The sequence below is a fragment of the Cricetulus griseus genome, chromosome 2, assembly GCF_003668045.3.
Source record: "Cricetulus griseus strain 17A/GY chromosome 2, alternate assembly CriGri-PICRH-1.0, whole genome shotgun sequence".
Lineage (NCBI taxonomy): Eukaryota > Metazoa > Chordata > Mammalia > Rodentia > Cricetidae > Cricetulus > Cricetulus griseus.
The window spans coordinates 344,129,300-344,148,215 of record NC_048595.1 but is presented as its reverse complement, the minus strand read 5'-3'; the positions used below and the strand labels follow the sequence as shown (position 1 = coordinate 344,148,215).

The following is an 18,916-nucleotide window of genomic DNA, read 5'->3' as shown; positions in this document are numbered from 1 at the left end:
TGATACCATATGCCAGCCAAATACTTTAGTTTAGCTCACTTTAGTTTAGCTCACTCTTAGTAAACTTCTCCATTTTGCAGAGCAAAAATTAGATGCTCACAGAGGTAAAGTGACTTGTTTGGTGTCACACAGTAGGATGGGGTGATTAGGAAGAGATCCCATCGGTCTCCTGTATTTTCTGCCTTCCTACAAAGCAACACAAGAAGGTAAGATAGACTCCCAATAGACTACAGATAGACTACCCATGCTGTACCTGCCAGGGAGCTGTCATAACAATCAGAGGTCCCACAGTGTTATGTGTTGATTGTGTGCATCCCAAAGACAATGATGCTGTAAAGTCCCCTACACATGTGAGTATGAATTTATTTTTGAAATAATGTTTTCATAGATGATCTCAATGAGACCATTGGAGTGAGCCTTAGTCAAATATGACAGTGTTCTCAATAAAAAAGTTTGGACGCAGGGACAGACATGCACATAGGTAGAGCACCATGTGAAATTGAAGGTGAGAATCAAGGGCAATGCTTTTACAAGCCAAGGAACACCCAAGATTGCCAGCAAACCACCCGGAGTTGAGCAAAAGGCACAGGACAAACCACCCATCCCCTCAGAGCCCTTAGCAGAAACAACTTCAAAGACCTTGATCTCTGACTTCCAATTTTCAGACTGTGACATGGTGATTCTTCCTCTGTGGCAGTTTACTGTGGCAATCTTCAAGTGAATAAAGATGGCATATGTGGAAAGTTGAAGAAAAAATAAGGCTCCAGACAGAAGAACAGCTCTGTTGTATAGCACACCAGGCTAGCTATGACTGACAGCATTTAATAGTCTATTCTAGAATAACTAGTAGAAAACATTCTAATGTTTCTAACATGAAGAAATTATGTTTGAGGTGACAGATATGTCTATCACCCAGACTGGATACTTATAAATTGTGTCCATATATTACATTTTATTATATAACTCCTAAATATAAACAATTACTGTGTCAGTTAAAAATTACTTTTAAAAACCTGCAGATTCCTGAGAAGATGCTGGACCCAAATCAAGGTCCTCGATGACCTTGGGCTTCACTGGGCACTGCAGAGCACATGTCTTCAATGCCAGCACTCAGGAGACAGAGGCAGGCTGATCTCTGTGAATTCGAGGCCAGTGTGGTCTATAAAGTGAGTTCTAGGACAGCTAGAGCTAGATAGTAAGAACCTTTCTCACAAAGAGAGAGAGGAGAGATGGAAGGAAAGAGAGCAGGATGGGGGTAGGGAAGAAGTTTGGATACATGCTCCCATGCCTAACCCAAGAGCTATCTCCAATTGATAACCCCTTAAAACGAAAATTTAGTTTTCTCAAGCGAGTCTCAATGGATAAACAAACTACCCTTAAAGTGAAGCTGTATTCCCAGAAGTAGATGGCCAACAGGAAATGAATTCAACAGCAACTTTGAAGGTTCCTCATAATGTCTTATCAGGGCTTTTATTTTTATTTATTTTTTCTCTCTTTTTACCCTGTAGGTCCTTTGGGTATATATTATGGCTTCCAATTTAGTGTTTTTATGGGAATCCTGAGTGTGAAAATGTGTAGATTTCTGTCTGTATCTAGTTCTTGTGCCTTTTCTTTGGCTCTTTTCCTTCTGTTTGTGTGCTTTGTCCTGCCCTGACATTGTTAGTTTTTGTCTTATCTTATTATGTTTTATTTTATTATTATAGCCTGTTTGTTTTCTAAAGAGAGATAGAAATAGAGTATCTTTGGATGGGAGGGGAGGTAGGGAGGAACTAGGAGGAGTAGAAGGAGAGGAGACCATTATCAGGATATATGAGAAAATCTATTTTCAATAAAAAGGGAGGAAAACAAAACTGGCAGACTACCATCTTATTCCTGAGGAGATAGTAGTTGGATGATTTACCCAATTGCACAAGTTCAAGGATGATGGATGGCAGATCTGATTCGCCAAGTACCTGGTATTTCAATTCAGGTCCTTTTCCCTTTACTCTTGAATTTCCCATTAAATTTGCTTAAACCTTAGCTTATTGTTAAATATTTCTTGTGATTATCATGTCATATACCTTTCAGGATGTCTCCTGTACCCGGTGTTCAAAGATGCAGTCATAACTATGATTCCTACCTATGGGTAAAGCTCCAACAGTATCTGGAATCTTCCACCTCTCTGTGGAAGATGGAGTTCCAGCTCTGTATGGCTGGCTTGGGCTCTGAATGCCCCCAGAGGATGTATGAGGACATTGAGCTCCTTAAATATGCAGGCCTGTCCCCTGCATCCTGCCTGCCTTTCTTTCAGCCCAGCCCGGGATGTTGGCACAGCCTGTAGTACAAGCAGCACAGATGTAGGTGCACAGGAATATATGTGTAAAAGCCCCATCCCATAGCTCAGCTTTGCATGTTGGAGGCAAATATTTGTTTAGCCTTACAAAGCAGGCTATTGTAAGATGTGTAGGTGCCCTGTGGCCTCCCCTGCTCTGCTCCAACAGGGCCTGAGTCCAAAGAGATCAGTTGTGGTCTGGCGGTAGACAGTCAGGGGTTGTGCTGGATTCAAGGTCTCTTTATATCAGGGCCAAATTAAAGAGTAGCTAATGAAGGGGACTATCTGGCCGATTTTCAGAAACACTTGTTGAGTAACCCACATCTCCCTAGTCCTTTTGAATAAAAAATACTCCTTGTACACAGTTGGGTGAATTCAGAGAATCTATAACCAAGGCTTTATCCCTTTGATTAAAAAAAATAGATATGTTAAACTACAAGTAAAATTCAAATCATCCCCCAGAAGAGGTCATTTAACTGCCTTGGTCATTTATATTTAAATGTTTAAGCCTCTCTTTTCCTGGGAAGTTTTATTTTCATAAAATTTTAAAGAAAGAATGGGATCAAGGAGTTGACATTGTCTCTAGATATGAAATATTTCCATCTGCAGAAAAGGCAATTCATGATTGCTAGAAGACTTTCACGTGTGCTGTCTGTGTGCTAATGCAGGACAAAAGCCCGAGAAGAGCATGGAAGCATGTTGGTCATCAAATCATAGCTGCCATCACCCTGGCTGAATCACATGATCCAGGGAGTGGTCCTCATCTGGCATGTGCAGGAAGCTCCGAGTCTGAATCTGAGTAATGGATCTGTCTCTGTGACCAAAATGAGGCCATGAGAAATGGATATGCAAACACCAGCACAATGCAAAGCACAATTCCCAATTGATTAGATAAGTCACACTATTTGATGAGCACCAGGTTCTCTGTAGGCAATAGACAAGAAGCCAAATTCTGATTAGAGAGGTTTGTGATAGGTGTGTGGGTGGGTGGGGGGGGATGTCATCAGCATTTATGTCATCAACATTTGTGTCAGTCAAGGAATAACCAGAAAACGAGCACCATGCTTGTTGTTTCAACAGGAAGAATGTAATAGAAGGAGCATGTTCAACAAGCAGTGACTTATGTTGTCATCTGAACATAGAAGCTTGGAGAAAGGGCTTTGCAGAAAGGTTTGAGGAGGAGGGCAACTATCCAACTAATGATGCCACCTGTGTGGGGCTCCAGTGGATGCATTTTGGAAATATGAGCAGGTGCTGACTTGGAGCCAATGGTGACTACCAAGATGAAGGCCATTGCTCTAATGACACAAATAGCAAACAAAAGAAGCAACAAATGTCTTTGAACCTGTCTACTGTCTAGCATCTTCTGGTATTGTGTTAGTTGATAAAGAAACTAAGAATTTTGTGGAATTGAAGTCACTACATCCTAGAACGGCTTTTTGAAGGCTGGGTTAGAGCCAAGGGACCACTGCCCAGTTTCAGTGACCTAATATGCCAGCCACTTGGCTGGGATGTTCCTGCCACAAGGATCCCATGCTCTGGTTCTGGGAAAGCATCAGAGACACATCTGCCAGGCTTATCTGCCCTATGTCTCTTTCATAAATTCTATTCAGGTCATTTCTATTTTGATATTTAATTTGTTTCTTCATACAGAGGACAATTATTTATACCAAAGCTTTATTTTTTGTATACTCCCCAGGAGCTTTGTCCAGGACACCTCCCTCAGAAACCAATCCAGCTCTACAGTGCCCTTTCTTTTAGTTTCTTAATTTAGGCTAGCAGGAATGTCTCCCTTTGTTCTACAGCTTCAGGGGATAGGTGTTTCTTTTAGTCACTATATCTGCTGAACATGCTTCTTATAGTAAACTATCTGTTGAAATGCTAAGTGTGACTTTGTTCTTCTGTTTAGTCCTTGACAGACACAAATGCCTGAGGAACATCAGCTAAGCCGCTTAATATTATTGAAGGCAAAGGTCTTGCAAACAATTCTGTGGGTCTCATTAAAATGACCTATCTTCATATTAGACACTGTGGTATTTACTTTTCTTATTGCATTGACAGTGTTTCTCGAAAAGCAACTTAAGAGGGAGGGCTTGTTTTGGCTTCTGGTTTAAGGTAGTCTATCATGAAGAACAGCCACAGTCAGGAAGAAAAGAAAGAGAGATACAGGGGCTTAACTGCTTTCTTCTTTATTGTTTTATTGTTTTTAATAAAAACTCAGTCATTCAATTTTACTAATAAAGACTTGGAAGCCAGATGCTGGGGTGAAACCTGCTAGCTCTGAGAGGCAGAGAAAGCACCCAGCTGACCTTCCTTCTCAGCTGTCATCCCTGAAAACTCCTTTTTCCTATGCCATCTCAAACCAACTGAATGTCCCTTCCTTCTACTTCCTGTGTGTCTCTCTACCTATCCTCCAGACTCCCTTTTACGCTCTATGGCTTTCTTGTTTACTTTCTGTCAACAGATTGCTTGCTCTGCCTTTTAACCTATGGTTGATTTGATTTAATCCCATTTGCAATAAGCAGAAAGCTTTTGGATTAAAGGTGTGTGCTAGGGCTAAGCCACACCACAATTAGAAACACGTTTTTCCATTAAATAATGGCAATCTCGGAGTTCACAATGTGACCAAATATCCTGCCATACTTTACTGTGTGTGCGTGTACATATGCAAATGTACACAGAGGCCAGAGGCATTGGAGCCCTGTGGAACTCAGGAGAATAAATTGAAAATAGAAAACAAGTTTATAGATCCATAATGAACTGGTTAATTAAAGACTGCCTAAGCTAGAATATATGTAAAGGAGGTGGGGGAAATCCTTCCCTCACTTTAGGACTCCCAAAATATTTCTGGCAGAAGCAGAGTAATTTCTCATTATGGCCAGCCACTCTTTCTTCCTGGAATCCTTCAGAAGTTTCTCTCCACAGAAACAAAGCTCTGTATTCATTCAGTCATGTTTTTCCTGCACACCTCCCAGCCTCCTCTACAGTGACCCTGGGGCCACATGGCTAGCTTCTCGCCAGTGGACGTAAGAAACATGCCCCTTCTAAATTTGCCCTTCAGCAGCATCTAGGAAACCATCTGACTTTTTCTTTCCTCAAACACTGACTTTGGAAGTTACATATTCCACAAGGGAGAGTGGAGAGGGCAGAGCTTCTCCCAGCCTAGGTTCCCGAGAAACTGGCTGGAGATGCCCCTCTGCTGACCCTCTAAGACATGCACTCTAAGCTACTAAAGAGCTTCATTGAGTTAAGCCATTGTGCCTTCAGCATTAATTTGTCACTATAGGTAGCAGCTAATATACACCCTTAGCTGTTTTCTCTCTTGAATGCTCTCAGAGAACTAAACTCTTTTTTGTAAGATTTCTGAATTGAAATTTGTATATACCTATTGAATACTTTTACTATTTTTTCCTTACCATCATGTATATGCCATAATGAAAACCTTTTCTCATTACTGTACTCTTTTTGAGACAGGGTCCCAGGCAACCCACCCTGGTTCCAAACTGGTTAATGCCTAGGCTGGCCTTAAACTCCTGGTCCTCCTGTGTCTACCATGTTATTGATCTAGACATGAGCTATCACACTTGCTTGACTGCTGTATTTTTAATATATAACATAGTGCTGGATATGATAAACCTAGTGAGTATTTGCTAATGAATAAATGAGCATATGGACAGATGTGAATTGATTTTTAGCTTCAGACCAACCTGAGTTTGAATACCTGCTTCTCAGTGGTCTTATCCTGGTTACCTTAACCTTTGTAAGTCTCGGTTTCCTCATTAATAAAATGAAATGTATAGATTATAGAGTTGCTAGGAAGATTTAGAGGGACATCTTAACATCTATAGCATTAATGCTGAGATCCACTGTCAACACTGGCCATTGTTAATTAAAATTTATTAGGAAGACAATGTCAAGTCCATGCAAGTTTTCCTATGCATCATGCAAATGATTCAACAATTGTAATTTGAATCAATGAGCCAAAAAGAAAGAGAAAATTTTTGTTTAGTTTACAGACTGAAACAACCTCTTCCGGTTTATTTCAATTGGCAGTGAGAAATTTCACCTTTTCAAACTCAATTTTAGATATTACTGGGCATTGGTGTTCAATAAATAGTTTGGGAGCCCAACACAATTTAAAAGTATGTCTGTATCCATTTTGTTTCTCAAAGATGTATTTGAAAAAAATAAGGTTAGTTCACTGGATAGAAACAAAGACAAACATCCTGAAGGAATAAGTCTAAGTTTATGAAAAATCCATATGAAACCTTGAGTCTGCCTTCAAACTTAATCGTCTGATTTTGCCAATAATGGCGCAGATCCGTCTTGCCTGCTTTCATGGTTTGCCACAGTCTGTTCCAGGACTTTGCAAGTATTAAGGAGTGGAATGTTTCCACATGAGTAATGCTGATGCTAGACACTCCACCCGAACCACAAGGGGAGCCAATCTGGGGCTGGCGTCCCAGATACATTTCTTTATTCCCAGCCTAAAACTAGGCAATAAAGGAATGGCTCTTGGATTGTAAACCTGGAGCATCTCCAACCATGTCCCATCAGTTCCTATCTGCTGGTGTGACAGTGCTCTCATCTTTCACTGCCATTTGCCTCATTTGTCTGCATACTTTCCCACAAACACAGTCAATACCTACCTTCCAAGGCGGCCTCCTTGGCTGGCCCCACTGAGGATGGACTCTGATGCAAAAATCAGGTGACTTTTATGCTCTTAATGGAAATGTGTATAGGCTGAGAGGTTATGTGTTTTATAAGTAGTGAGGGTACCCAGGGATTTTAGAAAACGCTGAAGCCCACTTAATTGAATCCTGCCACCTTATTGGTTGGAATAAAAAGGAGAATTAACATGCCTAAGATAATAATACAGTTATCCAGTGGCCGCAGCAGCACTATGATGACTAGATGAGTGATCTTCATGATTCATGTTAGATGTGTCTTTTCTACAGCCCAAAGGAATATTGCTCCTCGGTACAGCTGTCTCCCAGATACTCAGGTCCTTTATATACAATGCACAGTAAGTTGTAAGTTAATATCACTTGCAACTATTTCCTCACACATTTTAACCAGATCTAGATTATTCATGATCTCTAAAACAATGCAAATGCCATATTAATTGCTTTTACACTGTATTGTTTCAGAAAATCCTTGTTTCCAAGTTTCTGTTGTCTTAATTTTTTTCACTTTTTCTGTTTCTTCTTCCTGTTTTTTTTTTTTTTCTGTTTTGGTTGTCCCTGATGACCAACATATGTAAACCAAAGCCATGTGCATTCATTAGGGATTTAGAGATAAACAGCTGAAACGCTCACAGCATGTCTTCGGCAGAAAGAGCCTGCGAAGTTGTAGGGGTCACAGAATTGCTTTGGAGCTAGAAGCTCAGACTTGAAAACATAAGACAGAAACAGTTTAGAGAATCCCACACAAGAAGTTGATTATTTTTCCACAGCAGTCAAGATGAAATGTCATTATCAATGGAGTTGAACTCTGCATACCCCTGTACACTCACAAGGCTGTCAGGACTAATTCTAAACCTTTGTTGGCTGATTCTAAATAGCATGGCCATTCCCACATTGCTAATGAGAAGAAGAGAAGATGTTTCCCCTCTCCACAGCAGAGTGTAGGCTTGAGTACTCCACTAGTGCTACATATAAGGGGGAATTGTCACATAGAAAGAATTCAGACATTGGATGACCAAAATGCTAACAAAAGGCAATGAGCATATATTTGAGGAATTCAGGGTCTGGGAAAAACACCCATTTCACATCTAAGGCTGGCATACCAGGGGAAATCTAACCCAATCAGGGTCTTATTACTTGTGTTTTGCCTATGAGTTCAGGCAAGAATAAGAGGTATATATTGTCAACCTAATGAGATTCACATTGCTATAAATGGATTTTCAAGGTGCAATGGGAAATGTGAGGATTATGCCTTGTCACTGATATGGATTCCTAACTGTGACCCCTAAGTGCTAAGAAGCCCACATCCTTTGTCTAAGCCTAAGGATTTACTAATAAGTTAAAGCTCTGGAGACAGATACAGTTCTCGGGCAGTTATGCCAATCAATGTCTCATATTTTCCACGATGCAGTGGGAAATCTGCATACATCTGTCTCCAGCTCTGAAGCACACAGCAGCTGTGGGACAGCTGTTCAGCCTTGGGAAGATAGGGGTTCATTGTCCCCTGGTATCCACTGCTCAAAATCTGGAACTTCTGTTCAAACAGCAACAGTTCTAGAAAATGTAGGCCCAAACAACAGAGAGATTTTCTGAGGATTAATACATTTGTTCAGAAGTATTAAAATGGGAATCTGTGTGCCATAGTAAATAATGAACATATTCAAGGAGGATGAGACAATGGGCAACTTGTAAAGGGGGAATGGGGACTACAGTGGTTGATATAGAAGAATGATGCATGGCTATTGTAAGGGCTAATACCAAGGGCATGGTCCAACTAACCAAGTTAATGATTGTTGATTGCCTTACAGAAAGGTTTTCTGTGTGAGGTCACTGTGAGATGGTGGAATTGTGGTTATGCCCAAGTGTTTAGTGCCAGGTGTTTATATGACACATAGGCACAAGATCCCCTCATTCATAATTCCCAAGTTCATGTGCTTATTTATGGTTATGAGATTAAAATAAGATTGAAATAAGAGATTCTGTTGTGATTCTGACAGTATTCACAGGAAGGCTACCATGGGCTGTGTCATCTAACTTAGCCATTGTCACTAGAATTTCAAAACCTCACTTAACAGGAGCAGTCCCTATCACCTTGAATATTAAATATGTGATTTTACTTTTCTTAATAAGCCGTATTTTTAGGATTTGTTCATTTATTGCACTCGATTTACTCTTTGATGACATCCTTGGCCTAAAGTTCTTTGCCATAGTCCTTGACCATTGCACACCTATAATCAACAACTTTATGGGTTTCCTTTGTCAATCATTTTTGCAGACACCTGCCCATTCTCCCAGTGTCTTATTGTCATTATTCTTAATTGGATTGGTTTGGTGTTCAACAAAAGGGCTTCCACCTACTTGACATGCTCGGGGTCATCATGACTGGTTACAATAACATAGATGAGCCTGGTGCTAATGTAAGCTTTCCACAGCTCTGGGAGTTCCATGACCTGGGCCACCAGGGCTGAGGGCCATCTTTGGCACCACTGTAAAGAAGCATTAAAATCCATTAGATACCTATCCAACAGCAATGCTGTTCTCAGCCATGTCAGTGGGTTAGGATGAAGCCAGATTGTGCACACATTAAAGCCTCCACCTTCACACAGCTCATGGAGAGGAAAGAATGATCTCACTATGGTTCCAGAAAATTTCGATTAGTTTCCAAGAAATCAAAATTTGATTTGATCCACTTTAATAGAAAGTTGTGCCATTATGGTGAGTTGCAGGAGGAAATACAGAAACCAACTGCAATCATGACACCATCCTTAAACTTTCTCTTAATTTGCCTGTATTTGTTTCTCATTCTTGGCTTGGACTGTTTGTGAATAATATCACACTGGCACTGGAGTCTTAATTTACCTTTTTGGATAATTTAAAAACATTATTTGAAGATGTATAATGTCATTTACTGTATAACATCATTTGCTAATTTTGTTATGACTTTGTATTCTAATGGCATGGTCCAGATACAGGATACATTTTTTTAAAATTGGAGATATTCCAACAGAAAAATTAACAAGGAAAATGCAAATTTAACAAGAACAACAATAACTACTAATGTTACACTTTAATTCTCCCTTTAATGAACATGAACAGAGGCAAGATGAACTTATATGAGGCTGGAGAGATGCCTCAGTGGTTAAGAGCATTCACTTCTCTTGCAGAGGACTGAGTTCAGTTCCCATCACCCACATCAGATGACTCATGGATGTAACTCCAGCTCCAGCTATCTCATGTGTCTGTTCTCAGAGTATCTGCACTGACACAAACATGCCTGCACACAGATATACAAATTTACATATAATTAGTAACGAAAACAAGTATTTTCTTTTAAAACATAAAACTTTTAGAAATATTCTGGAATTTCTAGGGATATGCTTAATCTTAAACTTAAAACTTGTCAACTTTTCAATTTTACATGCACTAACAGGTTTCCTCTGAAACTATCAAATCACTTGCTAACAATTTAATTAACATAGGGTAAGTGGTGGCCCAAAAATCACACACTGCAAAATAGCCAGCCTTCACACCATGTCAAATAATCAGTAGAACAGGTGGCATGGGGATGGTTGCAGCATAGAATCATTGACAGTGTGTTTAGAGGAAGTAAAGAATTCCCTAAAACAACTTTGACTGTTGTTGGCAGTGGGCCTCAGAGTCACTAAGGCTGAATGAGTGTAAGCCAGTCAGGAGAAAGGCAACTATGAGCTTGTAATATTAGGAGTTTTAGATATGGGACCTTGTTTTCCAGGAAATAGTTCACTTGGGGACATTCTTCCTCCTTCCTGCCACAGGATACATGCAAGACATTTCTTTACTGTCCATCATTCCCAGCACATGGTTTGCAAGCCTTATTATAACCCATACTGCAGAAAGATGCACAGTCCAACAACTCTACACACTGAATGTGTTTTCTAAGTATTTTTGCAAACAAATAAAAAGCCTCTATTAGATGGCCCTTTTTATAACTAGGGTAAGTTTCTCAGAGTCCATGAGACCTGGCTTTGTGGCAGGGAGGAAGGCTAGGAGAATGCACTAAAAGTTAGCCAATGTGGGCTGGGGATGTGATTCAGCAAGAAAGGTCTTGCCTGGCATACACAAGACTCAGGGTTCCAGCCACAGCACAAGAGAAAACAAAGGTGTCCACCTTCAAACCCCTTGAACTAGCACCTCCTCGTGGAGCACAGTAAGCACTTTCATTTCTACTGTAAAATCTCAGTGTCAATGGGCCTACAGAAAACAGGCATTCCAAGAGGCACTTGGGCTCAGTGGACAGAAGTTGTTCTCGCTTCAGCTCCTTGGCTTCCTGAGTTCTCCACTGGACATCTCAATGGGGAGGAGGATCCCACTGGCAATGGATGAGTGCTCACTCTTGTCAAGAGCATGGGTGCCACAGTCTGAAGAATAGTGGCCATGAGTCCTCTGAATGTCACAGCAGGATTCGCTTTCACAGCTCTTGGTTTTTCCCTCTGTTGTGGATGCCAGCTGAGGCTACTTCTCATCTGAAATGTGATTCTTACCTGTTACCTTTGTTCATCTTCTCTGAAGTTCTCTAAAAATCTCATTCATCTCAAACATGGATTTTGTCATCATTACCTCAAATTGATTTCTGGGTTGTAGATGGGAAATCAGAAATAAAGAATGAGAAGAAGGAAGAGGAGGAGGAGAAGGAGAAGAAAAGTTCCTGCCAAGATTAACATATTTAACCACACCTCATTTGCACTCAGTACACTCAAGACAACAAGATCCCAGAGAAATGCTATTCTCATCAGAATATGATAGCCTCAAGCCCAGACAGAGAAGCCTGAGTGAGTAAGACAAATGATGGGCTGTCGAGCCACGTTTGGTTGATTTCTTGGCATGTAATGGAACAGAGCAGAGGTAGAAATGTAACCAGCAAGCAAGCTCTGTGTTTCCCTGCTTTCTTTAGGAGGTGGTGTAAAGCATAGGCAACATGCTGAGTTACAGAACATAGACCTGCAAATCAGTGCTGTTGGCACACACTGTAGTCAACTGCTCATTGTTAACAGTAATTGTGGGGAGGGAATCATCTCAAGCATATACAGGCTCCTATCCTCTTCTCTTTGGGTTGGAGTATGGGCATATGTCACTATCTGTGGGCACTGTGTCCTATCTGAAAAACTGGTATATTATATTGCAAGTATGGACATATGAATGCATAAAGCCCTTTAGGCCTGGAGCTCATTCTATGTGTTTTGTTTGCCTAGAAGTTAGAACATAATGCTGGCTTTCACTGGATAAACCCTGAATGATGGTGTCTTAGTTAGGGTTTCTATTGTTGTGAGGAAACACCATGATCACAGCAACTCTTATAAAGGAAAAACATTTAGTTGGGCTGGCTTACATTTTCAGATGTTTAGTCCATTATCATCATGGTGGGACATGCTGACAGACATGGTACTGAGGCAGGAGCTGAGAGTCCCTACATCTTGACTCACAGGCAACAGGAAGTGGTTTTAGACACTGGGTGTGTCTTGAGCATATATGAGACCTCGAGACCTCAAAGGCCACCTCCACAGTGACACATTTCCTCCAACCAGGCCACACCTCTTAATAGTGCCACTCCCTTTGGGGGCCATTTTCTTTCAAGCCACCATAGATGAAATAAATTTATGAATGGACATATCCTCAGGAAGACAGTCACTGCTAATTTCTTTGAGTCTTCACATGGGAATCAAAACATCAGGCATTGAAAGTATCAATGGATCAACACAGAATCTCTCTCCTCCAGGGACTCTCAGTCAATAGGAGACCCAAGACTTTATATGGAGTAAGAATGAAGTTTTTGATTGGATGTCTTCACCCCCACCCCCTGCCCTTTATGTGACAAGTTACTGGGTGACCCATGACTTTATCGTTTCTTGGACCTTCTGGTCCTTTTGATTTTGCCCTTCTGCCCCCACTGCTTGAGTGATGACTCACTGGGCAGATGTGCCTTTCTCCCCCCCCCCACCCAGTCCCTGCTTGATAAAAAGCCATTGGATTGGATCTCGTTCTGCCTCACTCAGGGGGAATAAGCCTACCAAAAAATCCTCTTCCCGGCACTCTATATCCTGATATTTTATGGAACCTTTGCAACATTCTGGCAGCAATCTGAAAGATGGAAGGAGGTTACCACCCTTTACTCTTTCACTTTCACTTTCCCCCTTCACCAATAAACTTGGCTCAATAATTATGGCCCATGAAGAGCCCAGAACATTCCTGAAGTCCAAACAACCTGGGTTTCAACACATGCCACATCCACTACACCTACCACAGACTCTGGGTTGTGGGCCCTCCATCTCCCTTAGAACAAGACAGACTGAGGGTTATATCATGACAGCAAGTGGCCACAGTTCTAAAGACACAATCTGGAATAGACCATGATTCTTCATGCTAGCTTTGCTATAGGGACCTCATGTAAAAATTTCCTCATTTAAATGACTTCACTGTCTGGCTTTCAGGCTAGGCCACAATTATTGTGGCCTTTGTGATCCCTCATATTATCATAGAGTCCTCACTCTCCCTCTTTTGCACTATGTCTAGTTTCCAAGTAGCTTACTTCCTGTGGGAGCAAGAAACATTTGTGTATGCTGATAAGCAAGGGACTAGGGCTTTAAATTTCTCTTAACAGTTACATATTTAAAGATAAAAGAACTTTAAAATCACTATTTACACATTTAGTGGTGTGTGTGTGTGTGCGCGCGTGTGCATGCATATGCATAGCATACACATATGCACAGCACAGGATATGGAAGTCAGAGGATGTCTTAGGGTTTCTATTGCTGTGAGGAGACACCGTGACCATCACAACTCTTATAAAGGAAAAACGTTTATTTGTGGTAGCTTACATTTCCGGAGTAATTTAGTACATTATCATCATGGTGAGACATGGTGGCATGCAGGCAGACATAGTGCTGGAGAAGGAGCTAACAGTCCTACATCTTGACCTGCAGGCAACAGGAAATGGTCTGAGTTTCACAGTGAGTGTAGCTTGAGCAAAGGAGACCTCAAAACCCACCCTCACAGTGACACACTTCCTCCAACAGGCCACACCTACTCCAACAAAGCCACACCTAATACTGCCACTCCCTATGAGCTTATAAAGCCAATTACACTCAAACCACCACAGAGGGCAACTTGTGAGACTCACTTCTCTTATTCATCTGTGTGTCTTCTGGAGATTTAACTCAGGTTGTTGGGTTCTTGGCAAATGCTGAAGCATCTCTCCAGCCTAGAATTTTATTTTTTTAATTTATTCTTTGTGTCTTTCACATCAAGCCTCCGAATCCCACCCATCTTCCCACCCATGACACCTCAAGACAGATAAGTAATAGGGACAGCTCTCCCATACTCACAACTTCAGAGCTGGCTCAACCACACCTGTGCTAACAGGGTTGGATCTATTGTGCTGCCTAGGTGAGGTGCAAGGCCTGCTCTTAGGAGTGTTGTAGCTGGCATGGAGAAAGTAACATCTCTCCCACCTGCATCAGACATCAATGGGCAGAGGTGGGGAGGGCATCTCTACCCAGCCCACACTGCCTCAGAGAGATGAGTAACGAGGCAGCTTTCCCATGCTCACAACTTTAGGGATGGCTCACCTGCACTTCTGCCAACAGGATTGGCTCTATTGGCCTGCCCAGGTGAGGTACAGGGACTGTTCTGAGTGTTGCAGCTGGTGGGGGGGAAGAGACAAAGTTCTCCCATGTGTCTCAGGTGTTAATGGTGGGGTGGGGAAGAGACAGTCCTTCCTTGCCCATGTTGCCACTAGAATTTTTAAATCAATACAATGTAGTTTATTTGTAATTTGACCATTAATATTTGATTAATATAATATATATATTATATATAATATAATAGTTAATATAATATTTGACCATTAATATAATACATGTCTGATAAAGAGCCACCAAGCAAAGAAATGGCAGATGTTGTTCACAGAGAGTTACACCCCAGCATGCAAGGTGTGAGGCCAAGTGCCAGCAGTTCAGAAGATCACGGACCATACCCTTTTAGAAGTTGCTGGAAGCATTTGACCATATGTAAAGGTTAATGTCATGTTTTATTTTCCTAGGAGATTGTCTCACTTGCTTGGCCACATACCTTGCCTGGTCTGCTACCATTACTATAACTGCAGTGTCTTAAAGCCCTGCTCTGAGCCTGGCCCACCACCACAGATCATTATGAGGGGGTCCTCTCATTCTAAAATCTAAGCTTAATAAGGCAATCAGTGTACAGAACTAGTTTGTGTAGTGGGATTTATTTTTCAGAATCTGTTGTGTGATTGTGTGAATCTGAAATTTAAAGTACTGGTCAGTACATCTAAGACTCAAAGAAACGTCCCTGTTAAACTTCAAGCCAAGGACAACCTACAGGCAGAGGGAAGTCTCAGTTTTAATATTAAGGTTTTCAGTTGTTTGTATGTTCCACATTGTGGAGCATGAGCTTCTGATTTAAATTTTAATATCATAGAAAAATCATTGTCACAGTGACATCTCACCTGCATCTGGCCAGAGCTTATAATGATGATGAAGTATGTACAATACAAAAATGTCAAGGCATTTCACTTTCTTCATTCAATTACAGTTTAAATTTTTATATCTTTCTTTAAAATGTTTTGATATTTTTACTGGGAGGTAGGGCCTGCAATATGACACCTGTGATAGTCACAAGACAATTTGGGGGAGTTGGTTCTCTCCTTCTACCATGTGGGTCCCTGGAATCAAACTTAGGTTGTCAGGCTAGGAAGCAGTCACCTGTACCCTCTGAGACATCTCGCTAGCTCTAAATTTGTATCTTGAAGTGCAACCTGTGAATGATAGTGCTGACACAATGTATATAAATATGCATATACATATGGTTAACTTAGCAATAATTCAACCATTTAAAATAAAGCATGCACAATTTTGGTTTCAGAAGATTGCTTTTTCCAAAGGCGACGGTTCAAGTTCTAGGGAGAAAAATTATACCTAAAGACTACAGCAAAGCTACAGTCATTGGGAAACACAGAATATACCTGAGTGTTTTTCTGTGTCATGCTAGGACCAGAGGAGGACCAAGGGACTCTATTAGGACTTGGCTGCCTCTGTCAATCAGTTCTAAGCTCTGCCATGGGCTTCTTATCTGCTTTCCCCACTTGCTTCACTTAGGTACAAGACAGAAGTTTCCTCTACTTCCAGAAGGAACACAGAATGGGAGAGGTGAGGTCTAAATAACAGTTCTTTGGAACACTGGCAAAGCTACTGGATGATCAGTGAAGCAAGGTCACCATCACACAGTTAAGCCCACCTTGTACCCTCAGATGCTCTACCATAGGCTCAAAGCAGACTGTGGAGTGACCTGGTGTTGCATTTTGAGCACAACACTTGGGGCCAGTGACTAACTGCAAGCAAAATAACAAGATCCAAGGAACTTCCAAAGCAGTGTGTTGTCTAGCTTGAGAAAGGTCAAGGTTCTTTGGAGAAGGCTCTTTTATAGTCATGTCTGATACAGACCTGGGAATGAAATACATTTAACTGCTGAACATTTTTCATTGGTTCATTTGGTTAGAAAGCCCTTTCTATCTCCCAGAGCCCATCTGACATTATGCCAACACTCCAGACGTTGACACTTTAGTGGAAGGACAGATATTTATCATGAACAAATACATAGTTATAAATGTATTTGTGTAGGGACAAATGTATCCCTATACATTTTAGGCTAATAGAAGTGGTTTGCCTGGGCTCTTCTATTCAATCTCATTGAATTCTTTACATTGCTGTGGGTTTTGTCTTTCTGGTTAGGAGTTCTGCCAATAATGACAATCCAGTGCCTATAGCTGTGGAAATTTTCTCAGTGTGCCCAATGCACAACGGAAGTTATCAGCTTACCTGTGCTGCCAGTACACGTACATGGTAAAGAGCCAGTGCACGTACATGGCTCAGTTCCCTGCTAATAAAATAAAAGTGAAAACCAGGAAGAATGAGGAAGGACAAAGGGTAAGCTAGGTCTCCAAAAGGCCACATCTCTAATAGGATTAATAGTTAATGAACAAAGTAACTTATCATTTCCCAGAAGGCAGAGTTTTGCTTGGTAGCATGATGGTTCATCTCAGTTTTCAACTTGGCTGAATCAGCTAAGAGACAAGCTCTGGGCACCTGTGTGAGGGATTTATTATTATTGTATGTTAACTGAAGTGGGAAGACACAAAATGTGGACAGTGTCTTCTGGCAGAGGCCTCACTACTAGGCCTTCAGGGGTGGGCCATCAGATCGGAAAGAAAGCACCTCTACCCTCAGGGCATCCTGCCAGCTGCTGTCTTTTGGTTTTTTAAATACTGAAGTGTCTTCTAACAATGGATATCATCCTTCACAGACATGGAAACCCAATGTTTTTGGCCTTCCAACCTGGACTGAAAACCATTGGTTCTCCAAGAATCCTCCAGAACATTGGCTCTCAACCTTCTTAATGCTGTAACCCTTTAATACATGTCCTCATGTTATGGTGACCCCCAACCATAAATTATTTTCATTGTTACTCCATAGCTGTAATTTTGTTACTGGTATGAATTGTAATGTAAATGCCTAATATTTCCAATGGTCTCCCCAAAGGAGTCTCAACCCACATGTTGAGAAAAATTGCACTATATTGGGATGGCTGAAACATCCAGCTATGGGTTCTCAGCTTTTTAAATGTGGAGACAGTTACTGCTAGACTGCCAAGACCATGTCCTGTAAGCCATGATAATACATAACCTTTTAATACATACAATACATATGTGTGTATGTGTGTATATATGTTTGTATGTATAGCATATCAGTTCTGCTCCTCTATAAAACCCTGACTAATACAACAGGGATATGACAGTTATCTGCAGACTGATTTCCTTAGAGTCTTTCTAACATTTGAAAGTGGCAACTACTGCCCTAAATATTCAACACTGGTTGAATGTTGGCTTACATGGTAATTAAGGGTTAGTCTGCCTCATGATGGGCCCAAATATGTAAGAAAATGAAGTATTTTGATTTGTGTGGTTTCCCCTGTCGAGTTCTTAAGGGAAGCGACCCTGCTTTGTGGTCTCTCAGAACCAAGCTCAGTGACGTCTTCCATAGATCACTGTCCTTTGACCAGTACTTCCCAACAACCACCCACAAAGATCAGAAAAAATTGGATTATATACAACTTGATTAAGTTAAGGCAGCTTTGATGATGTAGGCTACTTTGTTCCAGGATTTGCTATCAGGGAAGGCAGCCATTACAGTTTGAAATGGATGGCTTCATACAAATGCGCCTTCTGGACTCTGAACACCATCATGATGTCAGTTCCTAAATGCAAATCACAGCTGCTGTCTCTATCTTGACCAGAGCCCACATAGCACTGCTCTAGCTAGTAGAGCCAAGCTTGACCACAAATCACATAGCACTGCTCCAGTTAGTAGAGCCAAGCCACTCTCAGGAGCTCATCTGTGAATCCTAGTCTCCTGGAATTAGAGAAACATCTGCAAGATTCATTTTATCCCCTGGAGTAAGGTGAAGGAAAATGCACATGCTGGCTTACTTGTTAAAAATGAGACTTTCCACTGGGCTGGACCCTTTGCTCCTGAAGAGTGATGTAAATGAAGTTACTCACAGTCAGGGGGGGTAGGGGTCCCAGCTTTCACAGACACTCAAGCTTAGAGACGGGGCTGACTGTGCCAGGTCTCATCTTGTTGGGTAGAGGAATTCTAAGGTGATCATACTGAGTAGTTGTCTCCTGTAAGACCCTTAGGCACAAGAAAGTGAGACAGACAGGACTGTGGAAACTTCTAGACTGAACATACTGTACAGCTCTGAAATAGGCATGGAGTTAGGAAGATTTGACATAAAACTCTGTCTGCTCAATTGAAATTTAAAAAAAAATACCTTTTTCTGAGTCAAATGTGAGTGACCTTGGCCCAGGGTC

At 41.3% G+C, this 18,916-nt stretch overlaps 1 long non-coding RNA gene across 19 annotated transcripts in view; it reads left to right on the top strand.

The window, feature by feature from the left end:
• LOC103161680 overlaps positions 1 to 18,916 on the top strand; it is a 97,267-nt gene that overhangs the window by 22,991 nt on the left and 55,360 nt on the right. For 2 of the 19 annotated variants that reach the window (XR_004768568.1, XR_004768566.1), the window contains exon 6: positions 11,617 to 11,804. The exons of 10 other annotated variants lie outside the window; for them this stretch is intronic. This is a non-coding gene — a long non-coding RNA (uncharacterized LOC103161680). Of the gene's footprint in view, positions 1 to 2,920; positions 3,277 to 11,616; positions 11,805 to 16,145; positions 16,520 to 17,349; positions 17,512 to 18,916 lie in introns of those variants that run through there. 7 more of the 19 variants (XR_004768565.1, XR_004768569.1, XR_004768563.1 and 4 more) reach the window with 7 other exon arrangements.